Consider the following 13,284-nt stretch of genomic DNA (forward strand, 5'->3'; position numbering starts at 1 on the left):
TTTGCCCATGTTTTTGAGAAACTCGAGATTAGTGGTCAGCAGATTACTAGCAAACAAGTTTTTATCAGTGATCTCCAATATCCTCTGGAACAATCTATGAAGCGAAAAGGAAGCCACTTCTGATATCTTGTCCCTCTGAAACAATCCATAAAGAGGATGCCAGTTCTGCCATTCTGTCCCTAGTGAACAATGGGTGCACAGGATTTGAGGATGGGGACATCCTAAATGGACATTAAACCTTTGGTAACCAACAGGTGACAGGATGAGGCTAAGTTATGGGTTGATCGCAATATTATTGGATAGGTTTGGACATGACAGCTTCAGGGATTAGATCGAGTCCAACTGGGGCGGGCGATTGATTTTGGGAAATTGTATAATTGATGTGTTTTTATCAGTGTTCAGCAGATCGATCTTGGCATTATCCGGGTCCATCTCTCGTGGACACAAAACCAAGCTTGGGATAATAAAAAGCCGTCTTATTCAAGATTGTTGTGTGTCTGCTCTGTTTATTAAGCAAAGGCCTAACAATGAGGGACGAACCCCATGTTAAGGCTAGCTCAATACTCAGACCTTGGAAAAAGCTCCTACACCCGCCTTCTCTTGGGATTTCACTTCTTAGCTGCTCCTTCAACAGCAATGATTTTTACCTAAATTAGTTAAAAAGCACTGATTATTTAATAGAATAGAGCTTGAACCATAAGAAACACTTGAGCTAAGTCTATCAATTTTGAAATAAAAGGGGAAATTTAACTTTGTCCTGTTTCATGCCAGCTGAATCCGACACAAACGGCAAACTCCACAACCTGGACAGCATGAAGTCTGGCAATTTTAATAGCCGGTCTTCATCTGCCACCATCTACGCCTGAAGTAAGAGGTGGGTCAAGAAGTTTAAATCAGCTGGGCTTTGTTTAAATTTTGCAAATGTTCTTATATTTTACTGAACGGGATGAACAAGATTCAGGTCAGTAAGTGAAGTCAATTGATTTTAATCCCCTCTGACACACTGGGTAGAATGTTGCTGTAGTGGTAAATAACTCAATGGTAGGACAAGAAGTGAGTGGGATTTCTGATTGGAGGTAGGATGGCTGGCAACACATCATGCAGCTGACGGTCAACCGGCTATGCATAGTCTCGGGACCTGGCCAGGCAGGAAGTTGCCAGCCCTGCCTTTACCACATGGGGCCAACAGTCTGGGCGCCATATTTAAACAGCACCAGGCAGGCATCAACTTCTTGCAAACTAACAGCATAATTCTGCCTGACTGAGAGGAGGATTTTGAACTGGAACTGCTGCCATACTTGGATCCCACAAGCTGCTGCCACCCTCCCTCCCTTGGACAGTCCAGTCATGCTCGACCTCCCTCTGCTACCATGCTCAATGCAGCTGTTCAGCCTCTTTTCTCCTGGTCCAACAAAGTTCGCCATCCAGCAAAAGCACTCACTCCAAAGCGACAAAAGACTCCCTCACCTGCTACATGCCATCTTTAACCAGCTGTGAATCGGAAGGCATGGGTTTCCCATTTTCTGCCAATTTAATTGTAAAAGTACAATTTAATCTGGAAACCATGTGTTTTGATGAATATGCATGACAAGCTAATGCATTAAAAGTAGGTTCCCACCGCCCCGCTGTTGGAAAGTTGACATTTCACCTCTCGCACAATTATATGCCCTAGCCACTTTGTTTCCTTCTCTAGGGGGCTTCACTAGATTCTACCTACTGGCCGGATTTTCCTCTCCCATTTGCGTCTGATGGGTTCGGCGACGGGAGCAGAAAATATTGCAAGAACTGAGAAGTCACATTTTCCATCAGCGTAAACATGTTCCCTCCCCTGTCAGTAACCGTGTGTATTTCCCAATGTGTCATGATTAGAATAAATTAACATATGACTATCAGCCCCCATGTGCTGGAATCACACTCCCAACCCCCCATCAGAAAATCCTTTCTCGCCAGCGAGACGGCAGAATGTTGTGAACCATGACTCATCTCTGGCGAACAGAACTCCCAGGGGAACTCAGGTGCGTGCAGCGCTCAGAAGGGAGAGTCATGCCTGGGGACTGCACAGGCAGCCTCCCTGGCACTACCTGGGCACCCCCTGACACAACACAGGCAATGCTCCCTGGTTGTATTCAGGCACCCCCACACCCAGTCGTGTCCCCAGGTAGTGCCATGGGTGCTCAGGTATTGCCAGGTGTGCCCAGGCAATGCCAGAGAGCTGTGCACAGGAAGTGTCAGGAGGAAGTGCCTGGTTTGTGTTGGGGGTGTGCCACAGTGAACTAGTTTTCTGCATGCCGGGGCGGCCTTTAAAAATGGCACCCTGATACTCATGCTTCTGAGTTGTTGGCAAGGTCTCAAATCAGAGGACGTTCCCCCAACGATACGTTGTCCAACCCATGACTTGAACTTTCTTTTTCAAAGTTGTGCACTATACAGAGAGCACTGCCATTGCTTTTGCTGCCCGACATCGGCTTTTTCCGAAATCAGGGAAATTCGCTCTCAATGTTTCTGACTGGGGTTGGTGCAAGGGCCTCCAAAGGGAAATCAGCCAACAAGATGCAGGGATGTGGGCTTTGATGTGTTGGGTGCTCTGGATCCATGGAACACATACAGGCCACCAACACTTAAAATAGTGCAACACTATTTTATTAAGTTAGAAACTGTTGAACATACTTTCACTGTGGGTTAACACGATGTTAGATTAAACTAAAGACCTATGCCTGTCCGAACCAGTCTATGCATTCAGCACATGGCAAGGATCTGTGCTGTAAGCTGTAAGCTCTGTCCTTGTAGGAGGCTGCATCCCGAATGAGCGTGAACTCTGATGTCCCCTGTCTTTATAGTGAGTGTGCTCTAACTGGTGATTGGCTGCGGTGTTGTGTGTGTTGATTGGTCTTGCTGTGTGTCCATCAGTGTGTGTGTATCTGCACCATGATATACTGGTGACAGTCTTGTAGGAGGGGTTCAGGTGGAATCTGGGACAGACTATCCAGCAGAGTTACATCTAAAAGTCGAGATACTGCATTGTGATGTTACACTAAATTATCCTCAAGTGGACAGGAATCACGTGGTGACAATTTACTGTCAGACACAGGTTTGGTGATTCTGAACCTGGTTTCAAACCCCTGGAGCAAGTGCACACCTCTGCTATTACCACCGTTAAACACTATTTAACACACTTCTTGCCAAGTATTCAAACACAATGACACTCCAGTTACACTCTAGCCAATTGTATTTGAATGTCGTTGTAAAACTCCTCACGGCCAGGGTTATGGTCCATGTCAAAACTGGCTTTGGCATAACACTGACGATCTTGTATTGCTGTGAAGCATAAATCTCTTTGCACCAATCCAAAGCTTTAATTTCCCTTTTCACCTGAAGAGAATAATACACTCGCTGAAACTTCATTGACATTCTTTGAACACATCAGACTTTCAGGAAAGATATACTTTCTTACAAAAAGGGGATTATTTTCACAGAATGCAGAAGAGGTCCTTCGGCTCTGTTATTGAAAATATGGAAAGATGTGTCATTTGAAACATGGAAGTCTGGCAATATCAGGTCTTAGAAAAACATGAGAGGATACAGGGAAAGATCCCACAAAGGGTTAACAGCAGCTCCCAGGAAAAGATTGTAAAATGCAGATAGCCTTAGACAAGCAGGTTTAGCAAACACACAGGATTTTGAATGAAGCCAAAAACAATGGCTCACACCTTCATTGAAAGTAACTATCTTAGTAAGCAGCTGGAAAGGAAAGGATGAGGTTCAGTTGAATTTGATGACAATTCTAGGTGTGACATTTTGCTACTACCAGGTAAATTAAAGAAAACTGGAAACTATCAGTCTACGAGAAACATAATTCAAATTCAAAATCAAAGTCAAAATTATGAGCTGAGGACACAATTGGAAAATAAAACTATAGAAATTACAGGAACCAAACCAAAATTCACACCCCTTGAAACCAAAGCATTTTTGAATATCACAAAGGAACTTTGAACATCTCAAAGGAAACAATGTAATCAGAGACCTGAGAGGTGAGGTTATGTCAAAATGAATATTTAGTTGGATTAGAATGTTTAGATCAAAGATGGAAAGGGATAAGTATACATCGCAGGGCAAGAGTTATAGCTGGGGGAAGGGCAATTATGATGCCATTAGACGTGACTTGGGGGGGATAAGGTGGAGAAGTAGGCTGCAAGTGTTGGGCACACTGGATAAGTGGAGCTTGTTCAAGGATCAGCTACTGCGTGTTCTTGATAAGTATGTACCGGTTAGGCAGGGAGGAAGGCGTCGAGCGAGGGAACCGTGGTTTACCAAAGAAGTGGAATCTCTTGTTAAGAGGAAGAAGGAGGCCTATGTGAAGATGAGGTGTGAAGTTTCAGTTGGGGCGATAGATAGTTACAAGGTAGCGAGGAAGGATCTAAAGAGAGAGCTGAGACGAGCAAGGAGGGGACATGAGAAGTATTTGGCAGGAAGGATCAAGGAAAACCCAAAAGCTTTCTATAGGTATGTCAGGAATAAGCGAATGACTAGGGAAAGAGTAGGACCAGTCAAGGACAGGGATGGGAAGTTGTGTGTGGAGTCTGAAGAGATAGGCGAGATACTAAATGAATATTTTTCGTCAGTATTCACTCAGGAAAAAGATAATGTTGTGGAGGAGAATGCTGAGACCCAGGCTATTAGAATAGATGGCATTGAGGTACATAGGGAAGAGGTGTTGGCAATTCTGGACAGGCTGAAAATAGATAAGTCCCCGGGGCCTGATGGGATTTATCCTAGGATTCTCTGGGAGGCCAGGGAAGAGATTGCTGGACCATTGGCTTTGATTTTTATGTCATCATTGGCTACAGGAATAGTGCCAGAGGACTGGAGGATAGCAAATGTGGTCCCTTTGTTCAAAAAGGGGAGCAGAGACAACCCCGGCAACTATAGACCGGTGAGCCTCACGTCTGTAGTGGGTAAAGTCTTGGAGGGGATTATAAGAGACAAGATTTATAATCATCTAGATAGGAATAATATGATCAGGGATAGTCAGCATGGCTTTGTGAAGGGTAGGTCATGCCTCACAAACCTTATCGAGTTCTTTGAGAAGGTGACTGAACAGGTAGACCAGGGTAGAGCAGTTGATGTGGTGTATATGGATTTCAGCAAAGCGTTTGATAAGGTTCCCCACGGTAGGCTATTGCAGAAAATACGGAGGCTGGGGATTGAGGGTGATTTAGAGATGTGGATCAGAAATTGGCTAGCTGAAAGAAGACAGAGGGTGGTGGTTGATGGGAAATGTTCAGAATGGAGTTCAGTCACAAGTGGAGTACCACAAGGATCTGTTCTGGGGCCGTTGCTGTTTGTCATTTTTATCAATGACCTAGAGGAAGGCGCAGAAGGGTGGGTGAGTAAATTTGCAGACGATACTAAAGTCGGTGGTGTTGTCGATAGTGTGGAAGGATGTAGCAGGTTACAGAGGGATATAGATAAGCTGCAGAGCTGGGCTGAGAGGTGGCAAATGGAGTTTAATGTAGAGAAGTGTGAGGTGATTCACTTTGGAAAGAATAACAGGAATGCGGAATATTTGGCTAATGGTAAAGTTCTTGAAAGTGTGGATGAGCAGAGGGATCTAGGTGTCCATGTACATAGATCCCTGAAAGTTGCCACCCAGGTTGATACGGTTGTGAAGAAGGCCTATGGAGTGTTGGCCTTTATTGGTAAAGGGATTGAGTTCCGGAGTCAGGAGGTCATGTTGCAGCTGTACAGAACTCTGGTACGGCCGCATTTGGAGTATTGCGTACAGTTCTGGTCACCGCATTATAGGAAGGACGTGGAGGCTTTGGAGCGGGTGCAGAGGAGATTTACCAGGATGTTGCCTGGTATGGAGGGAAAATCTTATGAGGAAAGGCTGATGGACTTGAGGTTGTTTTCGTTGGAGAGAAGAAGGTTAAGAGGAGACTTAATAGAGGCATACAAAATGATCAGGGGGTTGGATAGGGTGGACAGTGAGAGCCTTCTCCCGCGGATGGAAATGGCTGGCACGAGGGGACATAGCTTTAAACTGAGGGGTAATAGATATAGGACAGAGGTCAGAGGTAGGTTCTTTACACAAAGAGTAGTGAGGCCGTGGAATGCCCTACCTGCTACAGTAGTGAACTCGCCAACATTGAGGGCATTTAAAAGTTTATTGGATAAACATATGGATGATAATGGCATAGTGTAGGTTAGATGGCTTTTGTTTCGGTGCAATATCGTGGGCCGAAGGGCCTATACTGCGCTGTATTGTTCTATGTTCTATACTTTTTACAATCAAAGTGATCAAAGTTACTTTACAATAAAGTCATAAAAACTAGATAGCTGTTAGAAAAATATATAAACCTGAAGAAAGGGGACAGCAGGCAGAACCAGAACTCAGAGAGAGGCGGAGAAGCAGAGAAGGAACAAGCAGCTCAGAGTCATATTACAGTCAACTCAGCCATGGGAAAGGGACAGGGCAGAGCAGCCGAGCTAAAATAGCAAATACATCTAAGGAAGACTAGAATTTAAAGAGGAGGCAGAGTCAGCTCAGAGATAGCCACCAGAGCCAGCTCTCACAGCTCGGTACGTGGGAAAGATAGGACATAGCAACTGAGCTCACCAGCGAATACATCTAAAGAAGACCAGATTTTAAAAAGAAGATTGATTATCAAGTTGGGCCTGAAGGTCCCTTCAACCAACCAGAAGGATCCAGAAACAAGATCTTTTTCCTTTCTGTAAAGAAAGTAATTGCAGCTTTTAAAAGAAAAAATATAATAATAAAATAACTTAATTTAACCTGAAAGAGTGGATATTCCAAAGTCTACTTTACTTACTTAGCAATGCGGGACTCAGGATCAATGCTACTAAGTGGTAAGTAGATGAAATCTTCGGTGAAGGTATGGGTTATACCGGGGGATAACCTGAAAACATAGATTGACCTGAATAGCACCCATTGAAGCCTGCATCGGAGTCGGGGAGTGAGAATCCCTGTTCACCATTTAGAATGTCGGCCCTTTTTGGTATAGGGTGACTTCTAAGACTAGAGGTAAGTTTTCAACAACAGCCCTGATATACCTTCAATTCACCGAGAGGCAGCGAGAGCGAGTGAACATTAGGCTTTATTAGTCATGAACTTGCCGAGCCAGAGTCGGTAGTACAGATGAATGCCGCCCACAGGCGGATGGTTTATTTATGGCCCCGGTGAGGGTGGAGCCAGATGCGGAGCCCTACCGGGGTTACAGTACAGTACCTGGAAGCAGCTCGTATCACCACTTCCAGGTCACAGGTCATAGGTTACAGTATCATACAGGCATTCGGTGAATACATTCACCACAGGCTCATTGAGTCTGCACGTACGGGAGAAAAACAACTGACCTACCGAGCTAATCCCATTTACCAGCACTTGGTCCATAGTCTTGAATCTTATGATGTGTCAAGTGCTCATCCAGGTACTTCTTAAAGTATTTTTTAAATTTTGAATGTAAATTACTCCCCATTATCTTTTTTTTTTCTTTATAAATTTAGTGTACCCAATTCATTTTTCCAATTAAGGGGCAATTTAGTGTGGCCAGTCCACCTACCCTGCACATCTTTGGTTGTAGGGGCGAAACCCACGCAAACACAGGGATAATGTGCAAACTCCACACGGACAGTGATCCAGAGCCGGGATCGAACCTGGGACCTCGGCGCCGTGAAGTAGCAATGCTAACCACTGCGCCAGCATGCTGCCCTATTATCTTTTTTTTTTACTGTATTGAGGGATTATTGAGACAGTGATGTGCCATCAATGACGACGAGACGAGAATGGTGAAACAATTGAGGCTTTATTGCACAAGATGTTGAGCCTCCTGCAGCTGGAACCAGAAGTGGAGCAGCGCAGGAAAGTATACACTTTTATACGGCGCCTGCTGGGAGGAGCCAGCAGGCTGGGATTACTGTGGTTACTGTAATACAGTGGCAGTACCGTAATTACTGGTGTTACCAGTGGTGTTTACCACATTCACCCTTGTTCAAAAAGAGTCCGGCGGGGGTGAAGAACAACATTACAGATTTAGTCTGTCGGGGGCTTTGGCCCTCCGCTGCGATCGCCTCAGTCCTGGTGGTGGTATGGGCACTGATGTGGTCACCTGTGACTCCGGGAGCGTGTTGTCCTCTCCATCGTCACCCAGTGAGGGGACGGATACTGCTGAGGTGGGGGCTGCAGTGAGGTTCGCCAGCGGGAGGGTGGGCGACGCAGGGGTGAGGGAGGTAACCGGAGGGGGAGAAGCTATATCAGGTCGGGGGTTGTGGGTGGGGACCCAGCAGGTGACATATCCCGGAGGGAGACTGTGTCCAGTCGCCTGTTGGGGTGTGCCATGTAGGCGTACTTTGGGTTTGCATGGAGGAGGTGGACTTTCTCAACCAAGGGATCCGATTTATGGCTCCTCACATGCTTCCGGAGGAGGATGGGCCCAGGAACTGTCAGTCATGTTGGGAGCGAGACCCCGGAGGTGGACTTCCTAGCGAAGGCAAACACACGTTCGTGAGGGGTCTCATTAGTAGCGGTGCACTGGAGCGACTGGATGGAGTGGAGCATGTCAGGGAGAACCTACTGCCAGCGGGAGACCGGGAGATTCCTAGACCGAAGGGCCAGCAGGACGTTCTTCCAGACCGTCGCGTTCTCCCTCTCCACATGCCCGTTTTCTCGGGGATTGTAGCTGGTCGTCCTGCTTGAGGCGATGACCTTGCTGAGCAGGAACTGACGCAGCTCATCACTCATGAAGGAGGATCCCCGATCGCTGTGATGTAGGTGGGGAAACCGAAAGGGTGAAGATGCTGTGCAGGGCTTTAATCATATCGGGGCATGGGATGGCGAATGGGAAATGGGAGTACTCATCAATAACATTGAGAAAGTACACGTTGAAGTCGGTGGAGGGGAGGGGCCCTTTGAAGTCCATGCTGAGGCGCTCAAAGGGGCGGGAGGCCTTCACCAGGCGCGCTCTATCTGGCTGGTAGAAGTGCGGTTTGCACTCCGCGCAGACTGGGCAGTCCCTGGTCACGGTTCTGACCTCCTCGATGGAGTAGGGCAGGTTGCGGGCCTTGACAAAATGGAAGAACCAGGTGACCCCCGGGTGGCAGAGCTCATGATAGAGAGCTTGAAGTTGGTCCACTTGTGCGCTGGCACATGTACCACGGGACAGGGCATCTGGGGGCTCATTGAGCTTCCCCGGGCGATACAAGATCTCATAGTTGTAGGTGGAGAGCTCGATCCTTCACCTCAAGATCTTGTCATTCTTGATCGTGCCCCGCTGTGTATTGCTAAACATGAAGGCAACCGACCGTTGGTCAGTGAGGAGAGTGAATCTTCTGCCGGCCAGGTAATGCCACCAATGTCGCACAGCTTCAACAATGGCTTGGGCCTCCTTTTCGACAGAGGAATGCCGAATTTCGGAGGCATGAAGGGTGCGTGAAAAGAAAGCCACGGGCCTGCCCGCCTGGTTGAGGGTGGTGGCCAGAGCCACATCCGATGCATCGCTCTCCACTTGGAAGGGGAGGGACGCGTCGACCGCGTGCATCGTGGCTTTGGCAATGTCCGGCTTGATGTGGTTGAAGGCCCGGCGGGCCTCAGCCGTCAGGGGAAAAACTGTGGACTTGATGAGTGGGCGGGCCTTGTCCGCATAATTGCAGACCCACTGGGCGTAATATGAGAAAACCCCAGGCATCATTTCAGGGCCTTGGGGGAGGGGGAGTTCCAGGAGGGGGCGCATGCGGTCGGGGTCGGGCCCTAGAACTTCATTTTCCACAACGTAGCCAAGGATGGTTAAGCGATTGGTGCGGAAAACGCATTTCTCCTTATTGTAGGTGAGGTTAAGGAGTTTGGCGGTATGGAGGAATTTTTGGAAGTTTGCGTCGTGGTCCTGCTGATCGTGGCCGCAGATGGTGACATTATCTAGGTACAGGAACATGGCCCGCAGCCCGTATTGGTCAACCATTCGATCCATCTCTCGCTGGAAGACTGAGACCCCATTGGTGACGCGAAGGGAACTCTAAGGAAATGATAGCGGCGGCCATCTGCTTCGAATGCAGTGTATTGGCGGTCCTCCGGGCGGATGGGGAGCTGGTGGTAGGCGGACTTCAAGTCAACTGTGGAGAAGACTCGATACTGCGCAATCTGATTGACCATGTCAGATATGCGTGGAAGGGGGCACGCATCGAGCTGTGTGTACCGATTGATGGTCTGACTGTAGTCGATGACCATCCTGTGTTTATCCCCAGTCTTGACTACCACCACTTGAGCTCTCCAGGGACTGTTACTGACCTCAATGATCCCCTCCCGCAGAAGCCGTTGGACGTCTGACTTGATGAAGGTCCTGTCCTGCGCACTGTACAGTCTGCTCCTTGTGGCAACGGGCTTACAGTCCAGGGTGAGGTTTGCGAACAGTGAAGGCGGCTCGACCTTAAGGGTCGTGAGGCCACCAACGGAGAGGGGGGGCAGGGGTCCGCCGAATTTCAGAGTAAGGCTTTGGAGGTGACATTGAAAATTGAGACCTAGTAACAGGGCAGTGCAGAGATGGGTGAGGATGTAAAGCCTGAACTCGCTATACTCTACGCCCTGAAAGGTGAGGTTCGCAACGCCGTACCCCTGGATTTGCACGGAATGGGATCCGGAGGCCAGCGAGATTTTCTGGGTGACGGGGAGTGCCGGGAGGGAGCAGCGCCTTACCGTAGCAGGGTGGATGAAATTCTCTGTTCTCCCGGAGTCAAAGAGGCAGGCCGACTCATGCCCGTTGATCTTTACCATCGTCGTAGCGGTCGTGAGGTTGCGGGGCCGAGACTGATCAAGGGTGTTGGAAGCGAGCTGCGGAAGATTTTGGGGGATCCCGGGCTGATCAGTGGTGGCGAAGGTATTGGCGGGCCGCGAAGGGCCAGGCGAGCAGGGGTCCTGAGGAGCGGTCCAAAGAGCTGGCGACATCAAAGATGGCAGCGCCCATGGGCTGCACGTGGCTTGTGGTGGAGAAGATGGCAGCACCCCTGGATCACACGTGGGGGGGTGTAGCGATGCTGCGCCTGGAAACAGCGGTGACCGACCCGGCCAGGCAAACGGAAACAAAGTGGCCCTTCTTCCCACACCCGTTGCAGGTCGCGCTCCTTGCCGGATAGCGCTGCTTGGGATGTTTGCTCTGGCCACAAAAGTAACATTTGGGTCCTCCGGAGTTGTTCGACTGCCGCGCGGCGCAGGCTTGTGGTGTACTCGAGTTGGCAGCTGGTGGGGCCCACGATGCCCACGAGAGTGCCGCGCGGTCGGAGGTGTAGCCGTCCAGATTACGGGAGGCCACTTCTAAGGAGTTAGCAAGCTGCAGAGTCTCTGCAAGGTCAAGCGTACCCCCTTCCAATAGCCGCTGGCGAACGTAAGTAGACGTAATGCCCGTGACATAAGCGTCTCTGATTACTAGTTTGGTGTGTTGGACTGCCAAAACTGCCTGGCAGTTACAGTTCCTACCGAGTATCCACAGAGCCCGCAAAAAATCGTCCTGAGACTCCCCCGGGAATTGCCGTCTCGTAGCCAGGAGGTGCCTGGAGTATCAAGTGCCTTGATTCACCAACTTGATGTACTGTCCCTTTAGTAGCGCCATTGCTTCTGTGTAGGTGCAGAAGAATAAGATTTTAGGGCAATAGACATGCTCGGAGGAGTTGAACAGCAAATGTTTCCACCCCCTGAACCCAGAAAATGCTTAGGCCAATGAGAGCAAACACTAAGAAAAAGTAGGGTTGCCAACTGTGAGTAAATGTACTCCTGGAGGTTTTATCACATGATCTGTCCCCCATGTTCTGGCCATTATTCGGCCAACACATCCATCCATGTGACGCACTGCCTTCCTACACTAATTGGAAAGCAAAACGGCTGGATGATGCTTCACTGTCCGCCAAACAGCCTTTTTTCTGCCATTTTCAATATTTCTACCTGATAAAGAGAAATGCTCAAAGGGAATGACAAAAACAAAAGTCTTTTTTAATATCCCCATGACTTTTCTCCAGGATTGCACAAAGCAGTGTCCTGGAGGTTGATCTTCAATTTCTGAAGACTCCAGGCCAATCCTGCAGGGTTGGCAACCAGAACAATAAATCATGAGTATCTGGTCAGAATTTTGGATGAAAGGCCATTGACCTGAAATGTTACCTCTGTTTCTCTCGCCACCAATGCTGCTGAGTGTTTCCAGCAATGTCTGCATCAATTTCAATTCACCCTGTTTTTGGAGGTAACAAGGTCGCCTCTTATCCATATTTCCTGTGCTGTCTGCATGAATTTGTAAAAAAAAAATCATATTTCCCATCTGTGCCAGGGTGTGGCATCATTAAAGATAATGCTGCTACTTGTTAATTCGTGACAATGTGTCATGACCTGCTGAGATATTGAGTGAAATCGGTATCAGGGAGTAATATTAAAGTGCATGTCTATAGTTCCCTCTGCAGTCACACTGTGGTTACTACATCGCATATATATATTTTGAAAAGGACTACATCTGGTTTTATAGGTCAAGATAAACAGTATTTAGTTTAGCATTTACAGCCTCTCCAATCAAGTCTTATCAAGGGTATACAACAAAAGCCACAATTACAGCAACCATTTAAGTATGAAAGTAAGGCACTTCACAGGAGAATTATAAAACAAAAGTATGACACTGAGTCCAAAGGAGACATTCGGAAAAATGGCACCCAGCAGGAATTAATAAAACTACATTTAATTTACTTGTATCATTTTATTTGAAGGAGGAAGAAATATCAAAACACAGAGAATTTCCATGTATATGGTTGCAACACCCATTTAATCTAAAATTATTAAATTAGCATAACTTCTGTCATTGGGAAAATGTTAGAGTCCATTGTAGAGGATGTAATAGCAGAGCATTTAGAAATAATAATAACAATCTTTATTAGTGTTACAAGTAGACTTACATTAACACTGCAATGAAGTTACTGTGAAAATCCCCCTGTCGCTTGTTCAGGTACACTAAGGGTAGATTCAGAATGTCCAATTCACCTGGCAAGCACATCTTTCGGGACTTGTGGGAGGAAACCAGAGCACCCGGAGGAAACCCACTCAGACACAAGGAGAATGTGCAGACGCCACACAGACAGTGACCCAAGCCAGGAATCAAACCTGGGGGAGGGGGGGCAGCAACATCAGGAGAGTGGGGAGATATATTGAACAATAAACACCCTTGTGCACAACCAGTAGGAAGCCTCTGTCACTTTCTTCCCCAATACATTGCCGGTGCAGGTGATGGGTGTGAGCGAGCACTCAGCAGA

Source organism: Scyliorhinus torazame, chromosome 9 (genome assembly GCF_047496885.1).
Source record: "Scyliorhinus torazame isolate Kashiwa2021f chromosome 9, sScyTor2.1, whole genome shotgun sequence".
NCBI lineage: Eukaryota > Metazoa > Chordata > Chondrichthyes > Carcharhiniformes > Scyliorhinidae > Scyliorhinus > Scyliorhinus torazame.